Consider the following 15,404-nt stretch of genomic DNA (forward strand, 5'->3'; position numbering starts at 1 on the left):
TATTTTATTATGAGCTTTCTAATTCTATCAACAGATGGAGTACTGTAAGCTCGCAAGTGGCAATACAGTTTTCAATCATTATATGTTAGTATTCGTTTGGCGTTTGAGTATTCACGTAAATCCTATATACACGTATATCCTTAATTGTGTCATATAGACAGAATCTGTCATTAATCCATTACTCCTCGGAATAATAACATTTACGGCGAAACGCAAGCTCGCCTTCTACCTAAAATCATAACTTGTCCTCAAAAACGAATAAGAGGAAAAATCAGACATAGGCTTTAGTCGTCGTCGTCGAGCTCGATCGCGACTCGTAACTATTGTTACATGCGCGCGCGTTCGACGATTGACCTCGTGTCATGAAACAATCATCGCGTCGCGCGCGCACGACCGGTACACGTACGCGGTGCACATGTATGTGCGCGCGCCGCGACGACTGCACAGACACACACGTCATATAGTTATACGCGAATAATAATAGTTGCAACGGGAATTTCACGCGCGCGAGTGTATATACGGAGACGAATATGCGGCTAAAAAAAGAAAAAGGAAAGAGCAGCCGCGCGAGCTCTCGCTATCTTTTGTTTATCAATGTACACATGAATTTTCGCGCTTGTATAATTAAGCTCGCGCGATCGCGCAGTAGCAGCTGGTAGTAGTAGTAGTAGGTTTGACTTTGCGAGGCGGCGATGTTTAACTCGGCGCATTTAATGCTGGGAAAAACGAGGTTAACGATATTTCGCCGCAGAAAAGTACTGGATGCGAGTGAGAGAGAGAGAGAGAAGTGTGCTTTCATGCGCGCTCGTATATATATATATATATGCGCGCCCGAGTGGCAAGCCGACGCGAGTTGCATAATGTATATAAATATATATAAGAGCGCGAACCACCGACTGTTGTACGATTACTAATTTAAAACATTTTTCCGAGCGATTCTTCGATTTTTCTCTATCTCTTTTTTTCTTCTTTTTATATCGTTCGCTCTTGAATCGCTTCTCTCGCTTTTCAACGTTTGTTCTTCGATTATCGCAGTGAAACGAACGAAATTAGATCAATTGAAATCATATGGACAGACAGATAGCTTGCGAGATAGTTATGTTCGCTGTGAAGTGCCCCATACTCGAATGATGAGAGGTTTTTCGTGCTATTGTTCAAGTTAAATATTAATAGGATACTATTTAATTCTGCATTAAAAACATCTACAAGCCATTTTTAAAATGGCTATGTCAAGCTGTATTCTTATTGACTTTGTTCAAAATGTTCACTTGCGACTTTACAATACTGCATCTGTTATCGAAGTCAGTAAACTTATAATCAAAATATAATTACTCTGGTTACGATAAATCATGTTGCAATACAAAACGCAATCAAAATCATTATATTTTGATTATGAGTTTACTAATTCTGCCCACAGATGGAGCACTGGAAATTCGCAAGTGAAGATTTTATACCGTGGCTATAGAATTAACATTCGAATAAACTTCAGATATGGTTGTTTTCGACAGCGACTCCTTCTCGAGTTCCGGCGTAATACGGACAATACTATCAGATCGACCGGGGCATGTATCGTTTCCATCGGAACGAATGTCAATGCCGATTGCTTCCTATATACATATTACGAATTTCTCGAATTTTTTTCGCGGCATTTTTCGTGACACACAAATATATCGTCGTTGCGTAATACTCGTGCCGAGATTCGGTCGGTTGTATGGGCAATCGCGTGATCGTAATATCATGCGAAATATTTTCCAACGATAGTCGAACTATGATTTACCGGCTCGATCCCATTCCTTTCTCGCTTATAATATATCATGCAGTTCGACCGTCGGTGTCCTTTCTTTTTCGGCGTCGTTTTACGAACTAAGCACTTGACTCTTTCGGAAACCCGCGCGCGGATATCGTATTACCAATTTATGTACGACTCGAAAGGGGCCCCCCTCTGTATGCCCCTTCAGTTTTGTCGGGCGTTAAAAATCGATATGGCCCTCGCGAAACTGCATCGACTCTGCATGACAAACATACGTAGATGATCCATGAATAATGCACGCACACCTGCAAGCGTAAATGAATCTACATACAAATTCGGCAAAGACGAGAATTTGGAACTTACTTGACGCATTGACCAAATTTATTAATAATTATACGATTGATACTTAGAGTACACAAGTTGCAAATGAACATCAACAAACTCAATCGTAATTCGGTAAACACCAACGCGCAGTTGGTCAAAACTACTGTAGCGTCCGATCAAACGACTCGTTTGCTTGAAATTGTTGTCGTGCATCCCGTGCACCCGAATGTGTACATATTATTGCGCACCTGGTGTACGACTCGAAATTGTAACTTGGTAATTATTATTAGCTATTTTTTATTCTTTGCTCCCAAGCGAAAAGTACTTGGATTTTGTCGAATTTCGTGCGGACGGGACAAATTTTTCGTTTTATTCGGAAGACAGGGTGAGAGGCACGATACGCGCATAATACGCGCAGAGACGCATAGCCGCGCGTTAATATTGCGTATACAAGCGTTCACGTGCTCGTCGCGAAATTACGACTTTTAAACGACGCGAAACGAGCATAATTAGCGCGTGCACACACACACACACACACACACACACACACACATATATGTTTTACGCCTAAGTAAACGTGTATAAACGTTACACACATGTATGTGCATATAACTCGCTATATGTGCACACACACATCGTACGTAGTTCCTACACTGTTAAAAATTGCATGAAATTTCATATACTTTTAATGTAGATTTATGAAAATTATTCATAATTTGAGTCATTATTCCAAATTAAGGGATGATTTTTAAAAAAATTCAGTATATTGACATGAAAAATCATAAAAAAACATGAATTTTCAATAAATCCACGTGATTTTAATTTCAAACCAAGTTTAGTGGAAATTAATGTATCACTGTTGAAAATTTCATGAAATTTCATATACTTTTAATGTAGATTTATGAAAATTATTCATAATTCGAGTCATTATTCTAAATTAAGGGATGATTTTGATAAAAATTCAGTTTATTGACGTGAAAATTCATAAAAAAACATGAATTTTTATTAAATCCACGCGATTGTATTTTTAAACAAAGTTTAGTGAAAATTAATGTAATATACGTGAATTTTACAGTATATTTTCCATAAAATTATTAAAAAAATTAACATTTTTCATTAATAATTTGTAATTCACATTAAATTTTATTATTTTTTATGAAAAATTATTCAAGTTTAATCAAAATAAGAAACAATGTGATTCACATTATTTCCATTGCTTGTTTATTAATTTTTATCTATATGCTATAAAAATTTATTGAAATTTTTATTATTTTTAAGATAGATTTATTAATATTTATTCATGGCCCAACGCATTATTCCGAATGTAGCGACGTTCTCATGAAAATGCATAGAAACAGCAGAATTTTCGATAAATCCACATGAAACTAATTTAATAGAAAGTTTAGTAAAAATTGATGTAATCCATATGAATTTTACAATAGATTTTCCATAAAGTTATTGATAAATTTCATTTTCATTGCATAAAAATGTGCGTTTCCCTAAAGAATAATAAGTAATTTACAATCAATTTTATTATTCGTTCTGAAAATATATATAATTGAAATCGAAATTATTACTACCGTAATACGCAGTAACTTTTATAGGAGTGCGTTAATTTTTTTGAAGAAAATATATGTGAAAGCAGCTTAACACGGTAGGTGCTCCAATGAATTGATAAAATTATATAAATGTATGATTTGCGTAAACATTTGCACAAAATTGACTCCAGATGAAAAAAAAGCACGGAGATTTAGTTATTTTCAAATCCTAGTTCTTGAGGTCTCCAAAATATATAGTTGGACTTAGCAAGGTTTGTTAACACACTCTTGTCACTTTTACATTTTATAAAATATTGAAGAACTTGTCATTTACAGAATAATGTGTTATTTTTCAGACTTATGAGTCTTGCTCCATTTTTTAAATCTTGGGTGGATATTGTTGATCATAACAAAACTACAATTGCTGTTAATAACGAAGAAGGATTTTTCTGATAGAAGAGTCTTTGATGTATAAAAGAATTCCCATAAAAAAGAATTTTGGATACTGAGTCTGAAGTTGGATGTTGTTGGAGATTTGATACTTACTGACTCTCTGGATAAGACCAGAGTATGGAATGCCACATCTGGTCATGCTTTTCACAAAGATATTATTCGAAGACGAGAAAGAAGTAAAACAATAATATGGTATTTTCAAGTCATCAATAAAAATATGATTGTTATTGATGACTCCAGGGGAATGATCAGTACCTATGATCCAAACTAGAGAAGATTTAAAAAACATGACAATGATTACCATAACAGTCATACCTCATTGATTAACAAATCAATGCTTAATCAAGCACTTTCAATCATATACATTCATTTTTTAAGTGCACATTAATTTTTTTGACCAATGAAAATGCAATGAAATTTCATGATGGTGACACATTAGTAGTAAAGAATAAAGTCGGTGATCGTCCAAATGTCGATATAAATATTCATAAACTAGGAAGTTGACAAAGAAGAAAGAACTTGGTCCGATTCAACTTCAAGATATCCTGGTTGAATAAATATGAGGTATGTAACTAATTTGTTTTTAATCACAATCTTTCATTGGATGTCTGATATTAATTGATATGCATGACCGTAAAAGTGAAGCAATGTTAGTGTTATGTAATGAAGCACAAATGATTGCTTGCATCTTCTCGCTTACAAACATCGTTTTGCTTAATAATCAAAGCAACTGATCGAAATACTCGCACACATGAATCGATTCTGTTAGCTATGAAATCTCACTCGAGCGCAAAATACTTGCTTTTATAGCTGCCGATACAGCAGCAGCCACTGCTACGGATTTACTAAATGAGAAAACTTGGGCAGACGAGTAAAAAGAGGCCAATTTTCATTTGTTGTGTAATCTCACAACTTCTCTCACACTTTCTCACAATAAGAGAAAATTAAAATCATGCAATTGTGTCTTTGGAAGATGTGAATCGTGAATCGAAAGCTCACGCGAGTTCCCTAATTTTTTTCGTATTCGAGCTCATATCTTGCTGGACGACATGGCTCTCTTTTCAAATGTGGTTTGCTTAAGTTCATTCTGCTTACCGACTAACGAAAAATATTAGGAGCATTCTTAGCGTAGAAGAAGAATTATATTTTGTATACTATGTAGCATAAAAAACTTCCTTTGCACGGAAGTCAAATGTGTCAGCATATCGAGAGCGCGTGTGTAGTGAGCAATTAGGTATATTTCAACGAACGCAATACGTTTTTTCTGAATATGCAGAGTCTATTGAACTTGTAAAGGCAACGTGACCATCGAGTATCAACGCGTATCATACACTAATATGATTGAAAAGTGACGAGCACGCGAAGCTATATCTTACAAAGAAGTGCAGTCGAACTGTGTAATCGAATTATGTCCTTATTTGTCGAGTAACAGACTCGAATACGTGCGGCACCGCAGCGAGGCGAGCGCGCGCAAAAGAGACAGAATACACGACGTTACACGAACGTTACAAAGACGAGCGCTGAAGCTGCTGCCTCGTTTCGCATATAGCTTTGGAAGGGATGACCATAGTAAGAACTCACAGCGCTAGTCGTAACAGGCACGACACAGTCTTATTTCTATAGTCTGGCTCGCTTGCGTCGTTCGCGTTTATAATGCGCGTGTTCATTCGCCATTGTATGTGCAAAAGGTCCACTTTAAAATCTGTCGCAGTCTCGTTTAACATAATTTTTTTTCGACAACCGGACAAATCAAGGGTATAATTACTTCTATATATTATATTATGTTAGTATAGTACAGAAAGCGGAATTTGCACGGTAGTCAAAAGCTTTAACAGTTCGAGAACGCTAGTGTCTATAGCAAGAGGTTAAGTGTAGGTATGTGAATGTGTACGTTACACGTTTGTTCTTCAAAATTTTAAAGTTTCCGAGTTCTACCAAATTCTTTTGCAAAATTTTAGCTCGTGCAATAAATTTTATAAAGTCTAGAACTCGAGTGTAGTAGTGTGCATGTGCATCATTGTTCTACATCATATACGACTTGAAATCATCACGCGACTGTCAATTGTTTTACAGGTCGATTCGAGCTCGTTTTCTCGTCGTGACTTTATAAAGTCAAGCACACTATTCGCTTTGGTTAAAAAAAGAGCTCTCGCTGACGAGTTTGAAGTAGAATTCCAGGTTAAACCTCGTCCAAAAGAATCAACTAATGTAAGTTTTTTTCAATTTCTTTTGTTTCGATACATATAACATATATGTAATGTTGCGGCTATTTGTTTGTACTCGATCATGTGAAACCAACTTCACAGTATAAACGTAGAATCATTTTTAATTTTTATTATCGTCCCATTTATTCTAGTAAACTGCCGCAACGGGAAATTAATTTCGCCATGTTCATGAAATACGTTGAATCCATAATTCTAACGATTTAGTATTTAAGTATCAGTACGTTGTATAGGTCAGTCAATCCTGCTGAATCCGATTATTATTTTTTATGCTAACATAGACCGTGACTCTGAGTTAACCAATTCTGACCATTATTTCGTTCGATTCATAAGAACCTTCGCGTGAGTCACCATAAATTTGGGTGAAAAAAAACGATTATGTGTGTATAGATATTTCACGCGAGTATGCGTGTCTAAGTATATAATATGTACATAGACAAGTTGCCATAAAGCTAGGCACAGCTCGAGTGGAAGGCAGTAGCAGCAAGCGCATCGTATAGCACCATTGTTGGATTTCGATACCCAAAAAGTCGCTCGTCGAGAGCTCGACACGGCATAGCAACAACGACGGTAGCCGCGCGCGGGAGGAAGAAAGAGACTCTAGTCGGCGTTTAGTCACGAGCGTTCGTTTTGCGCGCGTGTGAAACACGAAAACAACGTCACATAAATACGTACACACATTAGCAAGCAGCTTCGAGAGCTCGCTAACGATAGTAGGGTATACTTGTAAAAAAACGCCGCGACACGCAGATGCTGCAGTTTGTCTTTTCACGCGGACGTATAAAATGACCACGTTCAAAGTGGTCGTCGTCGCAGTCTCGAGCCACCGAAATTTCCTTCCTCCTCGCTTGTCCCGCGGTCCAGTGACACGTATAAATTAGAGACAGATAATAGAGCTGAACGCACTACGAGGACTCGACTCAATCGAATTGCACTTTGACTCTTCTGGCCCGCGAAGTCACTCCGAAGTCCACTTGTACTGCATAGCTCGCTACAATCATCAACCTTCACCAATTTTTGCTAAGTTGTTTCGCTGTTTTTTATTATTCGTGATTTTTTTTTCAATGACTTTGCGTGCGTTCATGAACGTCGAGTGGCGATTGGCAAATCGTCCATCTGCATTAACCTTCACGTCTCGATTATTTTCAGATCGTTTTCGATCGGGCGTGATACAAGTTGTGCGTTAATTTCGAATCTTGTCAATGATTTGAAGATATGACTAAAAAATCGAATGAGTGTGTGAGCGACGAGTCACTTTTTTGCAGCTTAAAATCGAGCCAATAAGAAATCAGTATACAACTTTTATTTTACGATAGAATCATTTAGATTCTATTATTTTCATAGTACATGCACATTCGCCATGCAGTCTAAGCCGTGCGTATATACGTTTCGTTAACCCATCGCGTACATAACGCGAGGCATCAACGCCTTCAACGTCGTCATCATCAACGCCTCGCGTAATTTCAAACCTGGTCGCCACCTGCTTTCGTCGAAATCGTCGTGGTTATTTCTTGATTATTTATCTCAGGCACGGTCAATTCTCGTTGAATTCTCTGTCATCAAAAAACGCGTGGACCAGTCTCCATCTATCTTCGTCGTCGTTGTTGTGCTTATCTCGCGATGTAGCGTCTTGGCACTGTTCTCGTCGAAGTCGTCGTCGTCTCGCGTATTCCCTGACCCAAGCATGCCTTTTTTTCGTAGTATCAGGTGACGCGTATTCTTCGTCGTAATTGGTGTCGTTGTCATCGTTTAGTGTAATTTTTACCTGGTAGCGACCAATTCTCGTCGGAGTCGTTGTGTCTTACGTAAAGTAAATTTGATCAATTTATCTACGAAATGACTTGGGACGAATCTCATATTTGAATGTTTTACTACGATCATGTACAGAAATGAGATGATTTTTTAGGTTTTGCTTGAATCTAAGAGTAGTATGAAAAAAGATTTTTTTGAATTTGCTCTTGTTACTATTTTTTTTCTCTCTGTCTCTATACTCTCTTCTTTCTCACAATAACTGAAAATTAATACATGTCATCTTGTCTTTAGAAGATGCGAATCATGTATCGAAAGCGCACGTGAGTTTTCTAATTATTTTCGTATTCGAGCTCATATCTTGCTGGACGAAATGGCTCTCTTTTCAAAGGTTGTTTGCTCAAGGTCATTCTACTAACCGAAAAACGGAAAATATTACGGGCATCCACAGTGTAGAGAAAAAATTATACTACAAATATTATGTAGTATAAAAAACTTGATTTGCACGGAAGACAAATGTGTCAGCACATCGAGATCGCGTGTGTCGTGAGCAATTGGGTATATTTCAACGAACGTAACAAGGTTTTTTTTGAATATGCAGAGTCTATTGAACTTGAATATGCAAAGCGACCATCGAGTATCAACGCGTATCATAACACTAATATGATTGAAAAGAGACGAGCACGCGAAGCTATATCTTTCAAAAAAATTCAGTCGAACTGTGTAGCAAAGTCGTGCCCTTGTTTGTCGGGTAACAGACCCGAATACGCTCGGCAACGGAGCGAGGCAAGCGCGCGCGGAAAAGAGATGAAATACACGACGTTCCACGTACGTTACAAAGACACGAACGCTGAAGCTGCTGCCTCGTTTCGCACTCCACGTTGGAAGGGATGGCTATATAGTAAGAACTCACAGCTCACAGCTCTCGTCGTAACACTCACGGCGCGATCCTACTCAACTCCTACAGTCCAGCTTACTTGCTTCGTTCGCGTCTATACTACGCGCGTTCATTTGCCATTGTAACTGCCAAAGGTCCACTTCCAAATCTGTCGCAGTCTCGTTTACCATTATTTTTCTCGTCAACCGGACAAATTAAGGGTATAATCTCTTTTATAAATTATATTATTATTATTATAGTATAAAAAGCGGAATTTGCACGGAAGTCAAAAGTTTTAACAGTTCGAGAATTGTAGTGTCTGTTTCGAGAGGTTAAGTGTACGTATGTGAATGTGTACGTTACGTGTTTTTTCTTTAAAATTTTAATGTTTCTGAGTTCTACCAATTTTTTTTTTTTGCAAAAGTGTAGCTCGTGCAATAAATTTTATGAAGTCTAGAACTCGAGAGTAGTAGTGTGCATGTGTTTCAACGTTCTCTATCATTCACATCATAGAAGACTTAAAATCATCACGCTCACGTATAAAATGACCACGTTCAAAGTGGCCGTTGCCGCCGTCCCGAGCCAACGAAATTTTCTTCCTCCCTGCTTGTCCTGCGGCCCGCATAAATTAGAGATATTGATAATATGGCTGCACGCACCTACAAGGACACGCGCTCAACCGAATTGCATTTTGACTCTTTTGGGCCGCGAATTCACTCTTAAGACGATTTGTACTGCATAGCTCGCTACAATCATAAACCTTCATCAATTTTTGCGAATTTGTTTCACCGTTTTTATTTATTCGTGATTTTTTTTTATGAATTAGCGTGCATTCATGAACGTCGAGTCGCGATCGGCAAATCGTCGATATGAATTATCCTTCGCGTCTTAATTATTTTCAGATCGTGTTCGATCGTGCGTGTTACAAGTTGTGTCTTAATTCCAAAACTTGTCAATGGTTTGAAGATATGACTGAAAAATCGAATGAGTGTATGAGCGACGAGTCACTTTTTTGCAGCTTATAATCTAGCTGATAAGAAACCAGTTTACAACTTTAACTGTACGATAGAATCATTTATATTTTTTTATTTTTCTAGTGCAACAAATCGGTCTGAGCCGTGCATATATGCGTTTCGTTAACTCATCGTGCACGTAACTCGAAGCATCAACGTGTAATTTTATTACTTGCGGCCATCCTCATCAAAGCCTTGCGTGATGTTAAACCTGGTCGCCACCAGCTTTCGTCGAAATCGTCGTGGTTATTTCGTGATTATTTATCTCGGGCGCGGTCAATTCTCATTGAATTCTCTGTCATCAAAAAATGCGTGAACAGATCTCCACTCATCTTCGTCGTCGTCGTCGTCTCGCGTATTTCCTGACTCAAGCATGGCTTTTTTCCGTAGTATCGCATGGCGCGTATTCCTCGTCGTAATTGTCGTCGTTGTCGTTTCGTGTAATTTTTACCGGGCGGCAATTGATTCTCGTCGTCTTGCGTAATACATGTCGGATCATTTTTTTACGAAATGACTTTTAACGAATCTCAGATTCGAATGTTTTGCTAAGATTATGTACAGTAATGAAATGATTTTTTGGGTTTTGCTTGAATCTAACAGATTGGTTAGAAATTTGACAATTATACAGATTGAACCTATAAAGTTTAGTATTAGTATAAAGATTTAATTTGGCTTTTACTTTATAAGTTTCCTGGCTGATTTTTTACTCATTAACCGATTTATTTTCAACATTTTTATCAAACATTTTTGGCTGCTCATGTTCGGCAACTGTAAAACGAGTTTAATTAACAATTTTGATCGTAGTCAAACCCTTTTTTTTATCAATACCTTTCAATTTTTTATTCATGTAACAGAATTGATTTTCGTTTTCTCTCTGTATATGAGGGTCGTTAATTTGATTTTCGGATTCATAGATGGAGATAGATTAAGACTTCAGTTAAAGTTGGACATATTTACACTCAAAATCAATTGATATACTTTCATTCGTGTCATGTGTCCGATTTTTATTTCTACTTTTACAATAGGCTGACTACTCATCTTTCCGGATTTGTTGGCTTATGTTGAATGAGATTTTAAATTAATTTTAACGTCTTTGCACGACATCGCATAACGCGTATTTCTCGTCGTTATTGTCGTCGTCGTTTCGTGTAATTTTTACCGTGCGGCAATTGATTTTTGTCGTAGTCGTTGCGTCTCGCGTAATGCTTGTCTGAATCATAATTTTCACGCGATTTCTCGTCTTGGATGCGTTTTGCTACCTAGCGGTCTTACTGAAATTTATGTTCTCGTATTAATTTTTCCACTTTTTTCCGCATAAAAAAAACAACAAAATTTACCGGCAGGGTCGAATTCGTTTTGTACTAAGTATGAAATAACTTCAGTTACTTACAGTATTATATTGATGCATCAAAAAACTACGAACCATTGGTCGTTTCGATTACTTTGATGTGTATAATTAAAAAAAAACTTGGATCTGTATAATTAATTATGTAAAACCTGCATGAACTGAGCCAATTTAGTTTATCAGATTTGCCTATTCAATCGTAAAAATGATACAAGTGCTGAGTCGATATGAATATTTCATTTACCTAGATCCATTCGAATTTGCATATTTAATAAAGAAAATATGAGTTGGGCGTATTGAGTTATTGAATTTTGCATATGTAACTATTAAAAAAATATTCAAGTACAAAGTAATAGTAAGTAACTGCGAGTTTAAGGCTCCTCTATACACACTCAGTCGATAACAAGTACGTAATTATTTTGTACCCATTTTTTTTATTCTTTGGTCAACCATTGAACTTGAAACTTCGTGGGAGTTATGATGAAACTTATACAAATGTCCCTCTGGAGCCAGTTTTCTATTAAATGACCGGTACTTTCAAACAAACTTGATTTTCTATTATCCCCCTTTTATAACCTAAAAAGTAACGTATTCTCAAACAATTAGTTAAAATGATTTTATGAACCATTTTATTGAAAACTGGCGCCAGAGGCACATTTTTATAAGTTTCATAATCACTCCCACGAAGTTTCAAGTTCAACGGTTGTCCAAAGAATAAAAAAAATGGGTACAAAATAATATCGGTATATCGGTATTTATCCCTCTGTATAGAGGAGCCTTAGGGCGCTATTATTCCGTCCGGATTTTCACGTGTATACTGTGAAGTTGGTTGGTTGGTGAGTTGAAATCATTATTTATAATAAACGAATAAAAATATTCGTTTTAGGTCGAAATGTTCATATGTCAATTTTGTGAATTCTAAACTGAGCTCTTCAAAAATTTTTCGTCTCACCGTAATATTCATTACAATATAACAAAAAACATTACTTGCAGTTATGAAGGATGTAAGAAAATGTTTGGCCAAATCTCAAAGTTCATCTAATTAAAAATCATGGAATTCTTTGAAAGATAATGGATTAACCCATAGTAAAGATTGTTCGGACGAGCAAGGAAAATTCATATGTACTATCGAACTCTGTAAAGAGAAGCATAATAGTTTCCAAACTCTGATAATTCATCTCAAAGAGCATATTCGTGATCAGGAGCTCATAACTTGCCCATATCGCGAAACAATATTTAGTACTGTCATCCTTCACGCGTCATCTCACTAAAAAACATATAAATCGGACTCCTGAAACAGAGAAAGATTTGAGCGCCGAAGATAATTGCAACAAGGTTAATGTTTCCTATAGCATGGATATCGAACAAGCTATTTCTAATAAACTATTTGGTACAGTATGTATAAACGGAAAAAATTTTAAAAGACTCACTTTAAGTTCGTTGAACCTGTACTTTTGACAATTGATCAAAAAAAACCTTTTTTACATATGTACCAATTATTGAAACACTAACAAATATGCTTCAAGATAAGTTTCTCTTTGATCAACTTGATAAAAAGACAAGGTTAGAATTTATTTATACACCTATTTGATTTATTATTTTTCTGTAATTTATTTTCAAATTAAATGACACTGCAGGAAAAGTCGTGATCAGAACAAAAAAGTTTTAAATATAAATAAGTAATAATCCAGAAAAATGTACTATATTGAATCGTGAGGGAGATGGGTCCACACTGACAAGGAGACCACCCCAGCTCCGGGTCATGGATTTGCTTCAAAATTTTTTTGTGGTCTCCTGGTACCCAATACTGAAGCTCCTTGCGCTTAGTTTGATCTCATGGGCCTCTGAGCCCATTTTTTAGAGGATTTTCCACATTATAAGAAAATCCTTGTTATTTTCTATATCGATATAGAAGTACTTAAACAAAAAAATGCAACGATCAAAAGTTTTTAAATTTTTAAAAGAATCTACTTGAATTTTTTCAGAATTTTTGAGACCATCTATCACTTAATTCAAGAGGCCCAAATTTAATGATTTTTTTTATAGATTTTAGGAATTTGTACAAAGGTGAGTGAATTTAAACTTTAAAGAACGCCCAATTTTAATACTTTAGATAATTATATAAAAATTACTTTTTTTCAGAGTTTTTTTTCATGATCAATCCGAGCAATGGAATAAGACGAGCAGAAAAAAAATAAAAACTACGACGGTACCGCTTTGAAACTGATTAAAGCTTTATCAAAATTTTCATGTGAATTCATTTTAAACGAATAAGAAGAAAGATAGTTTATGTTCCTTACTTTTGTTCTTTTTTACTAATATTAACCATAATGTTTATGGTATTAATGGAAAGAGTAAGCATTATATTGTTATTTAGAACCATAAAATACTTTCTATATATTCTACTATTACTTGATGCACTTCTGTGAAAAATTATTTCAATTCATTATTTAATAAATATTACAATTTAACCGTATTTTTAATGAAATGTATTTAATTTTTTTATGTTCACCTGCATTAAAATTGATACAAAAACATTAAAATATGATTTTTAATCATTGAAATATTTTGTGTATTTCATACTGATATTTAATGTACTTTTATGAAAAATCATGAGACTGAAAGTGAAGTTTATTTCACGTCAAATCATTAAATTTTTTAATGAGAAAGATAAATTTTCATAGCTCAAATGATTTCAATTCATAATATTTTATCAATATATATTACAATTTATCCGCTTTTTTAATAAAGTATATTTAATTTTTTTCATATTCACCTACATTAAAATTCATACAAAAACATTAAAATATAATTTTTAATCATTGAAATATTTTCTGTATTTCATACTGATATTTAATGTACTTTTATGAAAAATCATGAGACTGAAAGTGAAGTTTATTTCACGACAAATCATTAAATTTTTTAATGAGAAAGTTGAATTTTCAAAATAATTTGGAGTTATAGTTCATTTTTGGTAACTTAATTTTAATAGTTCGAGTGAATTAAATTTATAGTATTTTATTAATGATTATTACTATTCAATCGGTTTTTTAATAAAATGTATTTAATTATTTTTATGTTAAACTACATTAAAATTCATGGAAAAATCTGAAATTTCAATAAAACAAAATGAAGTTTATTTCAATCATCACATTAAATACATTTGTTAAGCATACATTAATTTTCAATGTCATGTCTTAATAATAATTAATGTTGGTGTTTGAAATAAACTTCACATTTTTTTTATTAATTTTCATGTAAAAATTTCTAACAGTGTACGATCGTGTAAGCGAGCGAGTAGGAGAGAGAGAAAGAGTCGAAGCCGCGGCCGCGCGTTTATAAACTGTGGAAATTGTGCTAATTGCGCATCGCGTGCATTCACACATACACACACACACATCACGAATGCAGCCTCGTGTGCGTCTGCTCCTTGGTGAATTTTATTTGCACGCGCCCGAGTCGTAAATAAACGCTGCTTTATTTCAATGATCGACGCGCGCCACCGCGAGTGAGTCTAGTTCGATTACTAATTTTTTTCTTCTTCTTCTTCTCTATACTTTGCCTTTCGACTAATTAGAGACAACGACATTTTGGCGAACGACGATCGAACATTTAACTGATACGACGGCGACGATGAGCTGCCGATCGTGCTCGCAACTGTGTATCAGATTTATGAACTACATCGTTCCTCTTTCGTTGAGATCAATACGCATCGATCGTAAGATGCGTGCGAGTAACCAAAACAACTCAACTCGAGTCTTTCATCGAGTTAGAATTGAGCATTCGAAAAATCGAGTAATCGAGCCTCCTCAAATCGCAAAGCGTGTGCGATCGTCTCGAAATATATTAAAAGAAGCTGCAGCGGGAGTAGATCGTCTCGTATACGTGCTGTACGTATATAATATCGTGCCGCGCGCTAAAGACAGAGCGAAAAGAGAGTAAGAGATAAGTACGACCGGTAATACCGGAACGAGAGCCTTTATACGTATTATATACAGACCAACCCGTGTATATATTATATATCGTAGTACTCGGGTTGTGCGAGTGCGCAAGGATTTGTGCGTGTGTATTATGCGGGCCGTGGAGAGCCGCTCGAACGTGTTTGCAAAAAGGACTTCGTATTCAAGGCGATT

General features: G+C 35.8%; 1 protein-coding gene across 3 annotated transcripts in view; it reads right to left on the minus strand.

Annotated features, from left to right (window-relative positions):
• LOC106650698 (receptor-type guanylate cyclase Gyc76C-like) overlaps positions 1-15,404 on the minus strand; it is a 99,439-nt gene that overhangs the window by 53,700 nt on the left and 30,335 nt on the right. The window lies entirely within an intron of this gene.

This window comes from Trichogramma pretiosum, unplaced genomic scaffold (assembly GCF_000599845.2).
Source record: "Trichogramma pretiosum strain Unisexual culture from Peru unplaced genomic scaffold, Tpre_2.0 scaffold38, whole genome shotgun sequence".
Classification (NCBI taxonomy): domain Eukaryota; kingdom Metazoa; phylum Arthropoda; class Insecta; order Hymenoptera; family Trichogrammatidae; genus Trichogramma; species Trichogramma pretiosum.